Source organism: Cnephaeus nilssonii (genome assembly GCF_951640355.1).
Source record: "Cnephaeus nilssonii genome assembly, chromosome: 11".
In the NCBI taxonomy this organism is placed as follows: domain Eukaryota; kingdom Metazoa; phylum Chordata; class Mammalia; order Chiroptera; family Vespertilionidae; genus Cnephaeus; species Cnephaeus nilssonii.
This window is the reverse complement of record NC_137082.1, coordinates 9,360,634-9,375,196: the sequence shown is the minus strand read 5'-3', so window position 1 is coordinate 9,375,196 and position 14,563 is coordinate 9,360,634. Positions and strand designations below refer to the sequence as shown.

Below are 14,563 nucleotides of genomic sequence, written 5' to 3'. Positions count from 1 at the left end.
AAGCTTGGCCAATGTCACTGACCAGCCATTTTTAAGCCACAACCATGACAAAAAACAAGTACGCTCGGGCACCCTTTGGATCCCAAACTGCTCTTTGTTTTCGGTTTTGGCCAAGCTGTGAACAAATTCTATACGGTTCCCTCTGTTTAATCCGTATCTTCCCAAGGTTCCCCCCAAGCTACTGGCTCCATATTCCTAACCGGCCGCATGACGGCCAGAGTGTGAGAAGACGGATTTCCATGCAGCCACGCTGCACTCACAGGACAGTGGGCCGCGGGGACAGCGACAGGCTTGCCACCCACGGGCACCGTGGACCGGGCAGCCCCGGGCTTTGCTGTCTGTCGCAGCGTGGCTGCACGCTCAGAGAACTCAGGGCGCGCTCCCGGTTCACGGGGTGAAAGAAATACCCAGCTAGAAAAGCCGAGGCCTGCTGCCTGGGAAGGGTCCCTCGGAAGCAGCTTGCTGACAGAGCGAGGGTTAGTGAGGAAAGACATTCGGCAAAGGTTTCGCAAGAAACAAATGTTTTTAAAGTTTAAGGGGTTGGAGGACAGGGAGTTAAAATATGGCAAGAAGAAGGAGGAGGGGGAGAGGAAGAAGATCATGAAGAGGATAAGGAGGAGGAGGGGGAAAAGAAGAGGAGGAGGAGGAGCAGGGGGGAGGAGGAGAGGAGGAGGGGGAGGAGGAGAGGAGGAGAACACTACTGTTAGGTTCCCCAGAAGCAGAGCCGGGGCGCAGGAGGTGATTTCCTGGGCAGAGGTCTCAGGACAGCTGGAGGGAGTCAGGGAAGCAGAGGAGGCTGAGGAAGGTGTGGTCCCAGGTAGAGCCTAACGTTCATCTGAACCAGGGGCCGAGGACTCGAGCGTAAACCTCAGCGGAGCTTCCCTCCTGTGAGGCGAGGAGGATGGACGGTGGTCCGGGCAGTCGGCCGAGGGTTGGGCGTGTGGGAAGCGTTTTAGCCTCTCGGTGGGTGCGGGGGCACCGGGCAGCCGCTGAGGACAGCTCTCCAGGGGTTCTCCCCGCAAAACGTTGACCTCTGCATCCATTCCTTCCTTTAATTTTGCTGACTGAGCACCTACTATGTTGTAGAAGTTAGCATTGCAGCAGTGAGCAAAATGGACCTGGTGCCAGTAATCATCAAAGTTAAGCGAACGGGAGAGGCAAAACCAAAGCAGCCGCTGTAAGAAATGCCGGGAAGTGCTGTGGTAGGCGATAGTAGGTTTTGTGGGAGCTCCTAGAAGGAGCCCTAAATCCAATGCCCGGGAGACAAACTAGCCATGTGCTGCCCAAAGTGGCAGCCAGGAGCCACGCCTGGGGACTGAGCCCTTGAAATGTGGCCAATCCAAGTGAGATGGGTTTTACAGTTAAGTACCCCGGGAGTGGCAAAGACAGTATGGAAAGAGAGAATAGGAAAGATTTCATTCGTGACCTGTGCTGTGAATTACCTGTAAAGATGACAGCGTTCTGAATATATTGGGTTCAAGAAGTTATATTATCAAAATTAATTTTACGTGTTACTACTTCCTGGTGTGGTGTGGCTGCTAGAGCAGGTTAAATGCCGTCTATGGCTCGCTTTATATTCCCGCCGGAGAGCCCAGGCCTCGGGCTCCGGGAAGCTTGCTCTCCTTCCTCCAGCCTCACAGGTCAGCTTGCTGACACCCCCTCGTGAACACGGCTGTCCGCTGAGGACCTCCGTGGGACGAGGAACATATAGCCAAGTTGCTCCAAGTTTAGTATCGAGCACTTCCAATTGCTGGAGACCACCATGTATGTTTTGTTTTGTTTTTAACAAGTCCCCCTCGTCAGGGAGTCCTCCTTCTGTCTCCCTCTGACACCCAAGGCTCGCAAACACCCAATGCTCCCCCACCCTCACCCCTCTCCGATCACCGACGTTTGACGGGAAGTTTGTATCCACACAGATACCGCTCTCCTTTCATCGTCCCTTTGTCTTCTCTCCATGGTGCGAGCCTGAAGATAAAGCCACAGGGTCCAAAGTGAAGAGGCACAGAGGTAGAAATGGTTGGAAGTGAGTCTCTCTTCCAGTAATTTCCCCCTCACCGGGGAAGATGTCACTCCACAAGAGATCTCCCGGCACAGCAACGCTAGGAAGTATGATAATCCCTCAAAACATAATTGAAAGATTTTCAGAAGTTGAACTGGAAGCATTTTTTTTTTGTCAGGGTTTATTGCAAGTATTTGTATCTTTTAAAAAAAAAGTTTATGAAAGTTCTGTGACAAGAAGGTAAATTATGGAACTGTAAGAACAGGGAAGCAAATGGATTCTGAGACTGACAAACAGGGCAAATGACTAGAACGTATAATTTTAGAACACGCAGAAAAAGGTAACGAAATTTGAAAAATTGCATTAGTGTATCATTTTCTGTATATGAGCCATTAGAGGGAAAAAGTGGAAATTACACCCTGTAACAAAGTAAAAATGTTTTCAGTGTTTAAAGGCAATTTTGTAATACTGCTACTATTACTTAAACTCTTACCTCTTATAAAAACCCAAAGACAGGACCCCTGGTGATATTTCCTGTGTCTTAGGCAAAGAGCAACAATTTGAATTCCATTCAAATACATTTGTATTTTGCCAAGTGCTATCAAGCCCTGAGTTGCATAATTTGCCACATAAGTGAAATAGATCCTTTTCCTCCGCACATTTATCACTCTCCTGTGGGCTTCATTACTGACAATCAAATCACAGAAGATGTACAAAATTGTCATGATGCACTTACTTTTTCATGATATTCGATACAAATAGTACTCCTTTAAAAATGGCCTTTTCCCCCTCTATTTTCCAGGACATTTTTGCTGTCTTTTTGGAATATTACTAAAGTTCTAGTGTTAGACTCCCGCCCCTCCCACCCCCTGAAAATATGTAGGACTCCTTCAGAAGTATATATTCATATTGGGGGGGGGGGAAATTAAAAATACTTTAGACAGACAAAAGAAATATTGTTTACAAGGAGTTCTTTATTGTTACTCCCTAGATTGTGTGTGTGTGTGTGTGTGTGTGTGTGTGTGTGTATGTGTGTGTGGACTATGTGAAAGTGTTTGTGAAAACAATAGATTCTATCTCAAGTTTCTCTCTTTCAAAATCATATACATCCTGTCACCAAATGATTTTAAGGATTAAACTTAGAATCACAGCATCAAATGCCCAAAATCTGGTCAGGAAAAAAAATCAGTGAGGCAGTAGGATAAAAGTCCATCATCCACATTGTCCAGCTTTCCGTTTTTCACCTTTAAAAGCTTCAAGAACAAGGACAATGACAGCAGGCAGCTGTCATTCCACATTTAATTGGCAAGAGTATAGGGCACAGAGGGGAGTGTGGTAAACGGAAGAACACACTCTGCCTCTAGAGGAAACAACTGCTCCCAGGTCCAGTGTAGGGCTCCATAAGGGATGCTAATTTGAGCTTTTCTCTATTTCTTATTGAGAGAAACCAGACCCCTTGTAGTAAATGGGTATTTCTTGATTTTTAAAGTGATAACATTTTTTAAAGTGTATAAACGTTGAGCAAGCCAAAGAAAATACATTTCCTGGCCACAGCGAGCCTGAGACTGCCAGAGTGTGACTTCGGTGGAAGGGTCTTCACCAAGGGTCTGGGCAGCCGGGTCGCCCTGCAGGGATAATGGAGTCTGTCCTGAGTCGCATTACCTCTCCACTCGCCCTCCCAGGATATGATCTGCTGGCGATGAGGTCATTTATTGATACATATGACGTACAGTGCCATCTACTTTCGCTGCACAAACTCCTCCACCTCTCTTACCAATGTAGGTGGTATTTAGACCTTAAAAGTTGCTCTTTCCCTTGACAACCGTCACATCATCATCATCGCGTGAGTGTGAGTCTGAGATCTACAAGGAATATCACTTTCATTGTTTAGCCTCAAGTTAGTGTCTACTTCCAGCTAAGTGGACAGAGCACTTTCACTCCACTTGTTAGCTTGGTCCTCTAAAGCTGAACCAGAAATCCAGATGTTTGGAAGGATGAAGAGGCAGCTCCCTGGGAAAACACATAGCCTCTCGGGTACCGAGCCATCTGTCCCACCAGCGAGGGGGCTCCCGTGGCCTCTGGGCCATGCGTGGAGCACAGACACACCAGAGCCAGTGGCCCTGCAAGATGCTGGCTTTCGTTAGCTGAATGGTTTCCCTTCCTTCCTCTTCTATCCTCCCCCCAGGCCAAGAGTTATCTCTTTCTTACCTGGGATGGCAGGCAAGGGAGGCTAGAGGAAGGCCCACTCTCATTCTCTTACTTCTGTTACAAATCCAATAAGTCTCTCAAAGGTTTAGGCTTTTGGAAGTAAAAGCCAGGGAGCAGTGGAGGGCATTTCTACAGTGCCCTCTGCCACATCCCTTCCCTGCAGCAATGAGCACACACGCCTGGCAACTCCACCCCCAGCTAGAGACACCAGTCAATATCTCAGGAAAGAATCCCATTGCGGTAACATTTCTAGCATCTGCAACCACCTCTGCTTGTTGGACCCCCACTCTGGGCTAGGGGCTCGCTGGGTATCTTCTTATTTAGTTTTCAAGGCAACCCTGTGCAGTACATCTTATCTGTATCAGTTATCTACGGACAGGATTGTGCTGCATAACAAATGCCCCCACGCCTCAGTGACATAAAAGAACACTCGTTAATTTAGCTCACCCGTCTGTGGGGGTTCACCTGATTGGGACTAGGATGGGCTGATGTCAGCTGGCCCCATATATAAATCTGTGGTCAGCTTCCAGGTCAGCTAAGGGGCTCCGCCGGTCTTGGCTGGGCTCGCTCACGTGCTTGGGGAGTGGCTAGCTGTTGGCTGATAGAGGACAGCCTCGGCTATGGTAGCTGGGCCGACTCCCCCTGTCCCAGGCATCACTCATCATCCAGAGGTTAGTCCGCATATATTCTTCTGGTAGCAATGGCAGAGGGGGAAAACGTGAGCACTGGGTCAGGTAAACCATTTTCAGTTTTCTGTCTTGCATCCTATTTGCTAACATCCCGATAGACCACGTAGGTCACGTGCCATTGGGATAATGGAGCCATAGGTCACGTGATTCAGAAGTAGGACACAAGGCAGTTAGCTGGCTAAGGTCATACACAGAGGGAAGGACGAAATATGGGGGCCCATAGCACAAATACGTCCCCATTGCCTGAATGGGGAACTGAGACTCAGGCATGGAGCCTGATGGGAGGGGCTGAGCTTTGACCCAGCCATGCCCGACTCCCAAGCTGTGCTCCCTCCAGCACGGCTCTGCTGCCTTGACTTCCAGAGGGAGCTTCTAAAAAGGATTCTCCGTGTTCAGCGGCATCTTCCAGGCCAAATGGAGTGTTGAGTAATTGCCTGCTTAATATGGTTGATAGAGAAAGCAAACTTCAAGCCAAAACACTCTAATTTCCCCTAAACATATGTAATCATCTTAATTTTCCCTTTCCTCTGCTGACAGAGCTCGGGGAAGACAACTCCTTTTTAGCATTAGCCAGTATGTTCCTGAGAAGCAGCGTGCGAGGAAAAGGGCTTGGCATTCTTTCTCTCTGAAAAAAATCTACTCTGTGTCATTCCACTGTCTTTCCTGGTGGGCCCTTCCCCTTGCCAGGGATCCCTTTTGCTTGACCTTGTTCTTTTACCCCTTGGGTTCAAACCCTCATGCTCCTTTGCAACGAGGCTACTGTGTCTTGGGTGGTCTGTGCCCGGGTTTAGTTCCATCACCTGCATCTGTTTGGAGCTGGATTTCACCTAATGACAAAGCTGGTTGTGCGTGCTGACGCCCACAGAAGGAGCAGCTCATTGATCAGTAACTGGTGTGTTCCACAGGGCAGCGTTGTCCTAATGGGAGAGGCAGATGACATTTTCAACGAACGAAACGCAAACCCAACATCAGAATGAGTTTCCCCTGTGGGTTGACATGACCAGCAGCTTCCAGCTTGACGTCATGGACTGTTAAACTTTTCAGAACATGCTGTGAGGTCCCAATGACAGATTCCAGTGAAGGTCGTAGTCAGAAGAGCAAGTTTCCTGGGCCTTTAAGATACGCCAGGAAATGTGCTAAACTCTTCCCAGGCGTTTCATCTTCACAAGCTCCCTGCGATTTGGATACCACTATGTGCCCATTTTACAGTTCGGAACCCTGAGGGTTTGGGTGCCTTCCTCTCCCAGGCCACATTGCCAGCCAGTAAGTGGCAGGCACAGCCAGGAGTTGTCTCAGCAATGATGGTTAAGAGCAGGATCAGCAAACGGTGTAAAGAGTCGCACAGCAAGTACTTGAGCCTTTGGAGCCGTTTGGCTTCTGCAGCAACTCTGCCACTGTTTCCATAGCAGCCACAGACCGTGGGTCTCCAAAGGGGTGCGGCTGTGTGCCAATCAAACCCTGTTCTCAGGAGCAGACCGAGCACTGGCCTTGCTCTTCCGGGCCTCGGCTTCCAAGCTGTATCACTTTGGGCAACTTACTGAGCTTCTCTTTAGCCTGTTTTCTCATCGAACAGAAGAGAAGGGTCCTCATCATCATACCTACTGTGCAGGGTGATTTGGGAGACTCGGGGCGCTGCACACACAGCACCTGTGTCTAGTGTTACTAACGTGTGAGGGGCTGGGAGAGGAGCGAGCACTTTCTCCTGGGCTCAGAACCCCTCTGTCCCTCTGAGCAGTGGAGCGATCTGGGGCCTGTGACAGTCTCTGGGTCTGACTCCTTTGGTAGCATGGAGGACATGAGAGGACAATTTCAGGATGGTTAGAAAGAGGAAGTGAATTCAGCACATGCAAAACGAAGTCTTGTGTGTGGCAAATGCTAGAGGCGCATTATCATTATCATCATTATGATGATTGTCATTACTGTTATTATTGAACTAGAGGCCCGGTGCATGAAATTTGTGACTGGGTAGGTTCCCTAGGCCTGGCCGTTGATCAGGGCTTATCTGTGGGGCAACCGGCAGGGTGAATAAGGGGCCCCCACTTGCACCCACCTTGGCCGGCCTGGCACCGCCCACTCGCCACCGCTGGTCACCTCCCTCTGCTGCTGGGTGATGGGGGGGGGGGGGAGGGTGGCCCACTCCCACCCGCCTTGGCTGGCCTGGGGCCTATGGTCTAGGGGCAACTCCTGCATTGCGTGTCTGCCCCCTGGTGGTCAGTGCATGTCATAGTGACTGGTCATTCTGCCGGTTGTTCCAACATTCAGTCAATTTGCATATTAGGCTTTTATTATATAGAATAATCAGTGTTTGAGCCCAAGTGTGCCTGACTTCTGGTCAGGTGCTCGTTCCATCTCCTGCTCCTGCAATGTTTCAAACGACCCTGTTCTGATCAGGGGAAGCTGATAAGTCCCTCGTTTGATCGCTGTTTGTAATTGCATAAAATAAGAATAAAGACTACCCCCAAATCCAATTAGACAGAAATGCTACTTTTTAAACAGATGCTGATGTGTGTACACAGGCACTCCTTTATTACCTGGTGGATAGCACTGCTCTAACTTGAGTAGCGGTAACTGGCAGAGGTACTTCCCTGTTTCTGCACCTGGGAGGTGATGTGAGGACACCTTGCTTTGTGCTGGTGCTGAAGTCCAAGGCCCACTGGTGTGGTCCTGCGTTCATCACTGAGGAAATGCTACGTTTCAGGTAAAGGCTAGTGAAAAGTCATTCGCATTCACAAAATGCCTGACTCACAGAACCCGTAGGTCCATGGGCTCCCAGGTCAGGGCCCCTGTGCCCACTGCCCCAGGAGGAGCCCTTTTAAAGGAATACAAACTGCCCCAGCCGGTTTGGCTCAGTGGATAAGGCGTCAGCCTGCAGACCGAAGGGTCCTGGGTTCGATTCTGGTCAAGAGCACATACCGTGGTTGCAGACTCCTCCTCCAGGTCCTGGTTGGGGGGCGTGAAGGAGGCAACCAATCGATGTGTTTCTCTTACATTGATATTTCTCTCTGTCTTCTCTTCCACTCTCTAAAAATCTGTCAATGGGAAAATATCCTTGGCGATGATTGAGAAAATAATAAAATTTAAAAAAAATAAAGGAATGCAAACTAAAGAACAGCAGCTCTCATGGCGGTGAAGTTCCTCGTGTGTGGATTTGATAGCACAGACATGCGGATGGGTGTCCACAGAGAAAGCCAAGGCCCCCGTGGCTGCGCAGGGGAGAGGGTATGCCTCCGGCATGTGAGCGAGACATGGGGACCTCGCTGTCCCCTAATCTGATGTCCCAGGTGTAGAAAGATTGTCACTGGGACTAAGCCAGCGAGAGGAAGTGGAAACGTGATACCACTGACCTCATCCAAAAAAATAGCTGTTGTCACCGGCCAGAGACGCGGAGTCTGTGTAGGTTTGGGGAGAAATACATTTGTTAGTGAAATGGCGCTTACTGGGAGTGAGTAAAGGTGAGTTATGTGTCAGGCGGCTGGAGGAGGTTTATGCAATACAGTATTATTGAGCGGGGCTATTAACAGACTGAATTGCTTGGTGACATGCCATTAAATTGTTTTTAGTGTCCACAAAGGTATCATTCAGGAGCTGGCAGGGTTAGTAACAGAGTTGTATTTTTGGTGGACAGCAGCAGATCTCCAAACCAAATAGCATATTTTACAGGAAAGTAAAATATGGTCGAAGCCGGAAGTCCACAGACAACGGAGCCTGGGGTGCTGGTTTGCGGCTCCTGACAAGAGCCCGAGCATCTGCAGACCCCACTGTGTGAGCAGCTGAAATCGGAGGAGGGGGAAGCCAGGAGGTGCGATGAAGAGAGGAATCGAAATTGGGGCTCTTTCGGGATGTCCTGTCTGGTTCATGAATGTATCGCCAGCACTTGTCAGAGGGTGGACTCAATCATTATTTGGTGGGGAGAAAAGGAAGGGATGAGAGGATGCGGGAGAGAGGCAGAAAGAGCGAGAATAAGAATTATCAACTGAACCATGGGTGGTAGAGATGCCATTAAGTATCCATATGCACATGAACATTTATCGATTCATTTTTTATTTTTCAACAAATATTTATTTGCCTATTAAGTGTCAGCCCCTGTGCCAGGCACTAAAAATGTCTATTTAATGAGACAGAAAAGATCGGAGCTCTCAGATGGCTTGCATTCAAGGGAGAGATTCGGAGAATAAACATGAAATCAAACCAGCTTATTTCAAAGTAGTGCCGAGTGTCATAAAGGAAACAACCAAACACACTGTGTGAGGCAGAGGGCAGCAGGAAGAAGGGGCCTTTTGGGGAAGGGTGGGCACGCTGGCACTGAGACCTGCTGGGGGACAAGGACTGACCTGTCCTTGAGGGCCTCCTACCTGCCCGCCTGGTGCTCGGTTCTCTGCATCATTCTCTCCTTTAATCCCACGTCAACACTGTGAAGGAGAGAATGCGTATCACAGCTTCCCAAATGACGAGGAAGAAAGTGAGGCTGAGAGAGGCAAAACTGGCTTGCTCACTGTCATGAGACAGAGGCAAGATGCAAGCCCTGCCCTGCCGGTCCCCGAGCCTCAGAGGGAGCCAGGCCAGCAGGCGGCTCACGGTGAAGGGAAGCGCCAGGTTCAAGATGAAGGCGATTGGAGAAGACTTGCCATTAAGGTCTCTGTTCGTTCCTTTGCAAATGGGTGTTATTTCCAGGCCATGTTCTGGCTGGTCCCCTGGCTTCACTCCTGAAACCTGTGGTTGGTAACCCAGGGAGCAGATTGCGCCTTGGGTCTGATTGGTAAGGGACCCTGAAGAAAGCGGACATTTCACCGATAGGGTCAAATAGCTGAGTCATCTTCCTCAACCAGATAAAGGCGGGGAACAGAGACGTAGAACTTAAGGAAAATGCATCCTTATATTGATGGCATCGTCTCAATTCCAGTTGGGACGCATTTCTCATCGCTAGGATCTTGTGAGCTCAACTGTGTCAACCATTAGGAAAGCAGGATAATTTTAGCATCCACCAGCCACTCACAACCCCACTTCTACTTGGGGTATTGGTTTCCTTATTTGTCTCCTGGTTGGTATTCACTTTATCCACCAGCTTAATGGGAGTTCATGTTTATTATTATTGTTCTTTCTTTTTTTTTTTTGTTTTGTTTTGTTCACATTTTAAGATAGTAGATTGCTACAGAATGTTGGTGTGTATATATATTAATATACCTTACTTGGTTACTAAAGAAATGTAATTGCCCAGCTGGTGTGGCTCTGTGGTTGAGCATCACCTATGAACTAGGAGGTCATTGTTCGAATCCTGGTCAGGGCACATTCCCAGGTTGCAGGCTCAATCCCCAGTGGGGGGCGTGCAGGAAGCAGCTGGTCAATGATTCTCTCTCTTCATTCATGTTTCTATCTCTCTCTCTCCCTCTTCCTTCCTCTCTGAAATCAATAAAAATATTTTTTAAAAAGAAATGCAATTTAAACCCGAAGTACCGTCATCATTATTATTGCTATTATTTTGGCTATCAAATCATTAATGTATCTTTACGTTAATATCTAGTATTGGGGAGTTCAAGAGAAATGAGCCTGAGCAATTCATGTCCTACAGGAGGAATCAAATTGGTCAGACCCTCTGGAGAGCATTTTGGTAACATAGCAAATGCCTTTGAAGTGACTGTGGCCCGTGACACGGTAATTCCATTTCTAGGAATTTAGTAGGATGTCCACTAAAGACAGTGCTGAGTGTCCTAAAGGAAACAATCAAACACATGGTACTGAGGTCAAGGGTAACGAGGAAGAAGGGGCTGCTTCTTCCAGGGAAGTACTAGTATTTGTAACGTAGGAAAAACTTAGAAACAATTGGGTCCAATAATAAGAGGTTGGTTATATTTTTTAATGATAAAACTGCACAGTGGATGAGCACCTACTATTAAAAATCCATGCTCATAAAGCAAAGAGTTCCCAATATAGTAAGCAGGATGAACAAAAGGCAGATTATAAAATAGTGTGCACAGCATCTACCTAATAAAAGAGTAACATGCTAATTGATTGTACCTTCATGACGCCCACCAGCCAATCAGGAGTGAGTATGCAAATTAACCCAACAAAGATGGAGGGTTAATTTGCATACACAGGGGCTGAGTGGCCGGGGGTGGGGCGGGATGCAGGCGTCCTGCACCAACCCAGCCACTCTGGGCTTCTGGGCAGCGTGGGAAGGCGGAAAGGCAGCTCCAGACAGAGCAAAGGCGGTGCCGCCAGCCAGGAGAAGGAAGGCCCATTCTTGCACAAATCTTCGTGCATCGGGCCTCTAGTAGCTCTATAATATACTATACCCACTTCCAGCTAGAGCATATCTATAGATAGATGTAGCTACAGATAGAGTGACAAAGGTGATATATTATTATGTAATATTATCATATAATTTATTGTGGGTGTTTTTTCTTTATATTTTTCTATCACTTCCACATTTTCTACATGGAACGTGATGTATTGTTATAATTGGGGGAAAACACACAGGATGAATGGAGGTCAGTGTTTCAGCTCAGGCTTTGCTGTCATTAGACCCAGGGCAGCTCTGTGGTTCTGCTGGCACCTGCGAGGACCCTGGCCCTGTGAGGTGGCCCAGTCCCCACCCCCAGCTCTGGCTCCCACGTCCTGCCCGCCTTTTGCTTTTCAGCACAAATCCCTCATCTGACTCACCAGGTCCCCTCGATTTGTTGTCACCAATCCCGTGTCAACAGTAGCAGAAAGTTCTGTGCGGACTTTATGTTATACCCGTCTTTGAAGGGAAGCCAACCAAAGGCCTTCCTCATTCTTCCAGACGTGGCTTCCTGTTGCTCCCTGACTCCCATGAGGGGAAGGGAGCGGCAACAAAAAGAGAGAGAGAAGTTTTAGCTCTGTGTCATCGGTAGTGGCTTCTTCGTGTGTTTACTTTTACGTAATTGTGGTTAATTTCTGAACCCGGATGCTGGGGATTTCAGTCCAGGTAAGCCTCGGGAAGTGGCCATGTGTATTGGGTGTGAATTATGTCTCAATAAAGCTGAAAGAAGAAAAGGAAAGTTATGGGGCAGGGGGGAGGCAGAGCCAGAAGTTATTTTTTTTCTTTTCTTCATAAGTCACAGGGGTGACTGATGTCAGGGGGGTTTACATGTTGAAGAGCAGCGTAGTTAGTAGATAGGATCTTGGATTCTGGACCCTTGTTTGGACCCAGGCCCCGCCCTCTCTGACTTTGTTGCCTTGCACAGAGACTGATTTCCCAACTAAAACTTGCTCTCGGCAGCCAGACACCCACGTTCTAACCCCAGCTCAGCAGTTCCTAGGTGTGTGATTTGGGGCAAGTCACCTAAACTCTCTGAGCCCCCAGTCTGTGCAGGCAAAGTGAGGACATGCTCTCCTTGCAGGATAAGCAGTCGTGAGCCCCCAGCCCTGACTATAGATCAGCTACCTCTGCAGGGACTGGTATTATCACTCTCAATCACAGTGATTTTGTTCTATTTACGCATCTTGCAAATTGAGAAGAAGAAAAAAAAACAACAGGGAGGTGAGAGAAAGGAAAAGATAAACCAGATTCACATCAGACGGAGACCTGGGCATGTGGGCTTGTTCCGTGTTTTGCTTTTTTGTGAAACGCAAGATCGTCACCAGGACATCTGTGTAGGCATGTGTGAGCCCCCTCCATATTAGATTACATGTTTTAGGACAATAAATCAGTGAAAGAAAAGTAATAAATAATGCATGCTGGAAATGTGATCATGTTTATTAAGAAGCAACAGCCTTGTCATCTTCATTTTCTTCTTCAGTGATTCTCCCCTCTGAGGGTTTGCTCTTCAGGGACTCCGGCAATTTAGCTGGAGGCTATTCTCTGACTCTTGTTTGCAAAAATACCTGCTTTGCAAAACTAAGTTAAAAGCTGAGCAGTGGCCTCTGATGAGTCTCCCATCAAATCCATCCCCTCATTAGAGGCGGCTTCTGGCCGGGGAAGTTGGGAGCCTCACCGCCTAGCTTCACATCTGCATAGCCTGTGCTTCCCACTCTGTTCTCCCTCCAGTCCTTCCGGGTGACTTTTTAAGAAGTCTCTTTAGGTTTCTGGATTTTGGAAAAGAAAAGGGGGAAAATATAAAAACACTGACTTTCCTTTTCCTAGTCATTTGCAGCCGCTAAAGCAACATGTTGACTTTAGTGCATAGTGACGTCCAAGGACTTTAACTGGGGTTGCTTTTTCATCTGTCATTCTCCACCCATTTGCATGGAATGACCCTTAAGAAAAGGAGGCACACTGGCGCCCTCCATCTTCCAGGGGCTGCAGGTGAGCTTGAGAAACGGGGAGAGATGAAGAGAGAAAGCGGAGATGAAAGAGGAGGCAAGAGAGAGGGAGAGGGACTGAGAATAAAGAAGTAGTGGACGTGCCTGTGGTTGCTGGGAGCCACCTGGCATGAGCGGGAGGCACCCTGGATGGACATGCTCTCTGGCCTAGTGTGCCCTCTGACCCGGGGCCCTTGTCCTGCTGTGCTCATGACTTCGTGGTCGTGGCAGGCCCTTCTCTTGCATGTCTTGCTGTGTGTCCTGCATCCTCAGAGAGGGCTCCATCCTCTGGGAAAGGCATGGCCTGGGTGGGTTTATGTGTCTCTGAAATCCAGATGACGTCCATCAGTGCTTCCTACCTCTGGTTGGTTGTTGCTATCCTTAAGTAAAGAAATCCCGCTCCTTAAAAAAGCTTCCCCCTCTATCTCTCTCTACTCTCTCTAACAGTACTTCTACATATTCTCTCTATTCCTCTCGGTTGTCTGTCTCTCTCTATTCTCCTTCCTGGTGCCGTATCCTCACCACAGGACCTGCCTCACCCTGCTTCAGGTGTATCTTCATCGCGTGCCAAGCCCGGTGTGACTTTAACCCACTAAATAGCAAATTCCTTCCTTGTGCGTGTCCTGACATACAATATTTGCCAGGATTTATCCCTGAAATTCATTTTAACTTCAGTTTTTGACTCATTGTTTTCCTCATCCTTCCTCTCTTATTCTCTTTTCACTCTCTTTCCACCTTTCACTGTGTGTGTGTACCTCTCTCTTGCCCTTTTGCCTTCCTTCCTCCCCTTTCCCCTGCTAGCAGCGTTTGGTTATGGTACCAGAGCAGGAATCTATGGTTTTGTGCCATTCATTGGGCTGCTTTCCTGGCCCTCCGCTTCCCTCCAGGGTGTGCGTCCGGCCCCAGAATCCCTGGACCAGCGCCCATCCTCTGGGGCTGAGATTCCATGTCCCACCTTCTTCCAACTAGACTTCGCCTCACTCTGCCCTGACCACCGTCATTGTTGACTTTGACGTGACCCCCATTTGTTTCTCAACGTGGCTCTTTCAGCCAGAAGCTCTGAACTGCTGCTTCCTCGCCTTTGATGTGTCTCCATTTCCTGTAATTAATCTCATGTCCCCATAGCTCAGCAGCTACATGGACAGCCATGAGGATAATGCCCGGGTTAGAGCCAGCCCCATGTCTCCCCAACTTGCATCTGCTCTTCGTGGGCTACCCTTCGGTAGACACAGCCCGGTCCCCAGGCTTGAATGTGATGCAGCATTCAGAAAATACCACGCTGACTTCTGGCAAAGTCAGACTGGCGACGAGCAAGGCGATGCTAGCCGGCGAGGATGCACACCCTGAACACAGGGCTCGGATGGGCAGCTCTATTACACCACAGTGTCTCTCCATTTTTACTCCTGTT

The 14,563-nt window shown here is 48.5% G+C and overlaps 1 protein-coding gene across 3 annotated transcripts in view; it reads left to right on the top strand.

Annotated features, from left to right (window-relative positions):
• The window catches only part of TSHZ2 (teashirt zinc finger homeobox 2), a 437,495-nt gene that overhangs the window by 126,795 nt on the left and 296,137 nt on the right, over positions 1-14,563 (top strand). Inside the window, exon 1 of one of the 3 annotated variants that reach the window (XM_079783350.1) lies at positions 11,776-11,839. The exons of the other annotated variants lie outside the window; for them this stretch is intronic. The gene's annotated coding sequence lies outside the window, so the exon portion shown is untranslated. Of the gene's footprint in view, positions 1-11,775; positions 11,840-14,563 lie in introns of those variants that run through there. 3 annotated transcript variants of the gene reach the window in all.